The sequence below is a fragment of the Glycine soja genome, chromosome 9 (genome assembly GCF_004193775.1).
Source record: "Glycine soja cultivar W05 chromosome 9, ASM419377v2, whole genome shotgun sequence".
NCBI lineage: Eukaryota > Viridiplantae > Streptophyta > Magnoliopsida > Fabales > Fabaceae > Glycine > Glycine soja.
In genome coordinates, this window is record NC_041010.1 from 17,864,071 (window position 1) to 17,870,070 (window position 6,000).

Consider the following 6,000-nt stretch of genomic DNA (forward strand, 5'->3'; position numbering starts at 1 on the left):
TATTTTGGTCCTCAAAAGTAAAAACAAAACCTTATTTATTAATAAAAACATGCATCTCTAAAACGGTCAATTATTTTAGTCCCCACCATAGTCCTTGTTAGTTCACAGATTTGGTGGCATGAGACTTCAATGACAATCAAGATGCATACATATGACCAAAAAGTGGAGCCAAATTTAAGAAAAATGTTTTGTATTTTTAATTTTAATTATAAAATATGACTTATACATACCAAAGAGTATTCTAAAAAGACTTGCTAAGAAATCAAAACAATAAGTATACCAAGTTATGTTTAAAATTAGCCTTTGTTTGGCCCCCATGTCATCCTTTGTTTGCCACTTCAATTTCCCGTGAAGTTGTATGTTTTGACATTAGTACCGTGTTTCAAACACACGTTTGTGACTTCAAGTTTTGGCCAAATTTTCGCATCAATCACCAAATAATATGCAGAACCTATAAATTATGGCTTCAGCCAAGACATGGATCAAGTGTTAGTAACGAGCAACCAAACAGACTAAGATTAGTGTCGCATTAATGTAAGATTCTTGATTGAGACAAATGCGACCTTCTTTGGACAAGATTGAAGTTTATCATTGGCAGAAGACCTTGATGATGCATGCAAACCAGCCTCTTGTGAAGATTCGTTGATGAAGGCTTTTGTGGTGTCTTGATCACTATACCTAGTTTCCTTGTCATCAATTTGTGATGAGCCAGTCAACAAATCAGTATTCATATCATCAATATGATTAGGATCTTCTTTTGCAGCAACATCTGCTTCTACTCTCTCAGGGACAAGCTGATCATCTACACAACACAATTTGCCAAGCCTTGGTTAAAATTAATGGCACCAACAAGATAAAAGTTAACTTTGGATATACAATGGTGATGCCACCAATAAAGTTGAGAGAAAAGTAATTCTTTTATTTATTAGGTTTGTATTCAATTTCATGCATGCAAATCATTTGCAAAAACTGTGAACCATCGAGATGCCAATTTTTAAGCCTAATTAAAAAGAACTCTAGAAATCAAAGTATAACAAACAAAAGATGACAAAGTCAATTAAACAACAACAACACTAGTCTTATCCCAACAGGTATGGTCGGTCACATGGATAATGCAATGCCATTGGGTATGGTTAAAACCAAATTCTCAATGATATTATTCATCATGATTCATGAGATCCCTTATAATAATTTCTGCCATTGTTTTTCTTGGATGACAAGATCAATTCAATCAAGACCAATGCTTAATAATAACTAAAGGAACAGAATATCGACTCCCAATTGTACTCACTCAACAGAACAAGAGAAGCTATTGAATATAAGTCATATCAGCAAGTGATCAAGTTCAATAAAAACTTCGTACCCCATTGCCCAGAGGCTCTTCGCTATGCGAAGGTATGGGGGAGGGATATTGTACGCAGCCTTACCCTTGCATATGCAAAGAGGCTGTTTCCGGATTCGAACCCATGACCAACAAGTCACCAAGGCACAACTTTACCGCTGCACCAGGGCTCGCCCTCAAGTGATCAAGTTCAATACTTATCTAAAATTGTTGAGTTCAGAAATATAGTAATATGAAAAAGAAAATTATTTCAAACACCATAAGAACTAGAAGGACGTTGTTATAAGGCAGTTAAATTGCCATAAACTGAACTAATACAAATAGTAAAATAAAGAAGACTTGATAATATGTAACAACAGAAACAAAACACATCATTCATGGTTCTTACCCCCGAGAAAAGACTCAATACTATTATAATTAACATCTGATGTTTGGACAGAAACATTTCCACCAGAGTCCTCAACTTGACTTTCATCATTCATTTTATGCTTCCTCTCAAGTAATATGAACTTGTCTGATTTCCAAACACACTCTAATGTAACAAAATCATCACTAACAGGGTAGAAATCTCTAAAAACCTACATCAGTAGTATATATCAGAAAAAACAGGGAAAGAATATATTAGGGTGCAGAATATCATTTTGGATTCATATCCATGTCTACGCACAAATATGTATACATTGGAGAATTTGGTGGTACAAACTAACCTCAATTCCATTATGAGTTATTTTTATTGATTGCTTCGTTATAGAGAGGGAAGAAACCATGTTGAACAATGAAACAACATCAAGCAGTATCTGCACAAGGAGAAAGAAAAAAGTTCAAATTAACTAAATCAATAGAGCTGTCAGATCAATTCATGATCACATAGAGGAATAATCTTCATTTTACATTATCTAATTTGAATCTAATAATATCACTTTTACTTTCTAGCTAATTTAAAAATAACCTCTGCCTCAGTGTTCCACAATCCACATTAAATAAATTCCAACTTAAAAAATGATAAAACCTAGATTAAATACAATACATAAACTTGGGAAACTTACTTGTTGAACCAGAACTCGAAGACGTGCAAGCAAAGCCATGATTGTCAGAGAAAATCCCATAAAAAAGATTGAGCAAACAACACAGATACCTCACTATTAAATAGTCAAGGAAAAAACTTTTAAGTTGCAATTTTAACAGATTATCATAAAACTTCAAGAAAAATACTAAAGGTCACTAGTACTACTGGCATTAATGATGATAACAAACATTCAAGGGTTTGTGTATTCTACTTCTCCAAAGTATAACCAATCATAATTGGAAATCAACTTTCAGAAATGTAGAATTTCAAAATCAACATAATCTACGGTTGTATGAAGGGAATGGGAAGATGACATCAACATCGGCAAGTATGAACTAAGAAGTCCATGTTTCAATGAAGATCTAGATCAAACCAAGAGAGTGAACAGACATGCTTTATTATATAGAATTAGTATATGCAAGTAAACTCCTTATGTTTTACAAATAGCATTGAAGTTACAGGGGAAAAAAGCAAAGCAAATGAAAAGGAACACTACAATCATATTATGGAACATGTTATATTATTTGGTAACACCAAGTACCAACTGGTATTCATTGTATGAAATAAATGAAAAAGATTCTATAAGCATAATGCCATGATCAGAGTATGGTCAATTAAGTAAACTATGATTATATAGAATAAATGAGCAAAGCATTAAAATACAAATCACACAATACAAGTAGCAGAAGGATACAAAGCAGCCTTCAGTATAGGTTCAACCATCTGCATAAGAAAACAGAACATAAATTGAAATAGGAGAACAGGTTCCATAAAAATAAACAATCCAAAATTAAATCTATTATGATGCAAAAGGAAAAATGATTTCCATTAGTGTCAAACAATTTGTGTGAAATCCCCATTAAGTTATACTGTATACATGGAAAGAGGACAGCTAATGAGCTACCACAGTATAAACACACTGATCTTATTGTACAGAGTAAGGAAAACAATTAGAATTTAGAGCAACAACAATATTTATCTGCAATTTTACCTCAGCTAGTAAGCGTGCAGCTCCTAACAGACGCTCCATAAAATTATGTTTATCACTATCACCATCACATTTTCTCCTTTTTAAGCTGTAAAAAAACGGTATGTAAAACATTATCATCATCGACAAGACAGGACTTATAAATTATGATATCATCATATGCTGAAGGGGAAATTTCATCATGAAATTATTTCAAAAACCAAAAAGAAATTAAAAAATGAAGTATGGCCATGAGATGCTTGGTTATGCAAGAGAAAGTAAGCCATCACTTCCAGGACTGTAATATTTTTTTTCAAAAATAATGTTGCCACATCCATTATCATATCCACACATTTTTTAAATCATACATGCACAAATTGCAGGACTAAATAATATTTTACAGTAACATACCTCTTCACATGAATATTAAAATTTGTCATGTCCAATTTTTATGAGATCTTGTCAAATGAGAAATTTAAAGTTTTCCATTCATTTCTCATTGCAACATGCAAGGAAAAGGAAAACAAAATTCAACATATTGAAAAAAAAATTTCTCATGTCAAACTGTCAGTGTGCTAAGCACCTGAGGCATACTAGTGCCCCCTCCCCTCCCCGCCCCTTTCCCCTCCGTATTTGGTCATTAAGGAACAGTCATACTAATTTTGAATGTGGTTAGAGAGGAACTGCTTGAAATATCAGCACGATAAACACAACATATTTTAAACATTCAATCATACTACCTATGAGCTATCATAATTTTATAGCTGACTCAATTCTTTGTACATGAATTGGGAAACATCAAGTAAAATAATTGTTAGAAATAATATAGACCTATCTCCCTAAAAGATGAAGCTTCTGTTTTGGTCTATCTCCTTTGATAACAAGGAGACATGATGATACAAGCTCCTCCATGTTTGCCGATTGCAGAAGTCTTAAATCCCTCCTAACCTACAAATTCCAATACAACACAACCAAAACCCAAAGAGACATAAATACACATTACATACATGAAAACTCAAATGTAAATGCACATGTTCCATTCAACTTTCCACACAAATGCAATCACGACTAAAATTTGTATGCTACAAAGGAAAAAAAAACTGTGAAACATTAAGAAAAAAACTTTGTGAAAACATTAAGCAATTTGTAATTGATTCATTTGTGAAACTGTAATGTGTAACATGTAATAGTGAACCTTCAAAAGACGCTGGAAATAGGAGCTGCGCCGGTGCTGGTTCTTATTCTTGTACACCATTCTCTGTAGGATGCCACACTCAGATTGGAGCTGGGGAAGCATAGATGTAATTCTTGCCTCTATTGTTTCAAATTCGGTTCCCATTGAGTCCCTGTAATTTAATCCAACAAATAAACACAAATTATGCATTAGTGATACAAACAACAAAGTTAATTGGAAAAAAAAAAAACTAAAAAACACTTTTACATTTTAACTCATACAGAAGTTTTGTAGGGGGGAAGTTTTGAGTTTCCCGGGAATCTTGGGTTGGGAATCAAATCCCCATATTTGGTATCCGTTTTAAAAAAATAAGATTCCTGGGAAATTCAACATATTTGAGGGGAAAAATATAGTATTTGAATTCAAAGAAAATTGAGGGAGGGGGAGACTGGAGAGTGCGGTTTTCAAAAAGAGGGAAAAAAACCATTAATCATGTAATTTTGCAAAGTGTTTTTTCTATGGTCAACCAAACAAATTTTCCACATGATTAATCGTTTTTTTCCTCAATTGAAATACTATATTTTTCAATTTTCTATGCTTCCCCTCAAATATGTTGAATTTTGATTTCCGTTTCCTTGCGTGTTGTGTATGCAAGGCAATGAGGAATAAATGGAAAACTTTAAATTTCTCATTTGACAAGATCTCATAAAGATTGGACATGATAAATTTTAATATTCATGTGAAGAGGTATGATATTGTAAAATATTGTTTAGTCTTGCAATGAGAAATAAATGGAAAACTTTAATTTTACATTTTTACACACACGCTCCAGTCAACTGGTTAATTGTTATCGCTATACCATTTCTTAAGGTTAGAAATTATTTGAATTGTATGATCTTTACAATTATTTATTGAAGAATTTTCATGTTTTAAAATTATATGACCTAATTCAATTCCTTCCATGGTTTGTATTTTATTGATTCAATTTGTAAAGTAAAGAATGCCATATTTCTTAAGATGATAAGTTATTAGAAACAAAATGGTTGGTCTAGTGAAATGTTTTAGTCTCCCACAACATGGTAAGCCAAGGTTCAAAATCCCGTTGAAAGAGGTATTCATATTTAGTATTTGTTTGTGCCTTGAACATGATTGCTTCCGAAGGAGAAGACCGTGGAAAAACAAAAAAAGAAATAAAATTAGAATATTAGAAATATTAAATATGTTCTTATATGACATTTGACATTTATTAACCAACTTTATACTAACTTCCAATTTTTTAGCTTCTAGTTTATAGTTCTTAAGTTTTCAGCTAGCTTATAAGCTAATTTTATAAAAAAAAAAATGGAGAAAAATGAGTTATAAGAAAGTTCAAAGAGGGTTGAGGCAAATGGGAAACCAAAATGGAAAGAAAAGAATAGAACGGATAAGGATATTTTGGTTTTTTTTAATTA

The 6,000-nt window shown here is 32.4% G+C and overlaps 1 pseudogene; it reads right to left on the reverse strand.

Annotated features, from left to right (window-relative positions):
• Positions 1-173: 173 nt before the first annotated feature.
• LOC114367239 lies at positions 174-5,105 on the reverse strand (annotated as a pseudogene).
• Between the last annotated feature and the right edge of the window lie 895 nt (positions 5,106-6,000).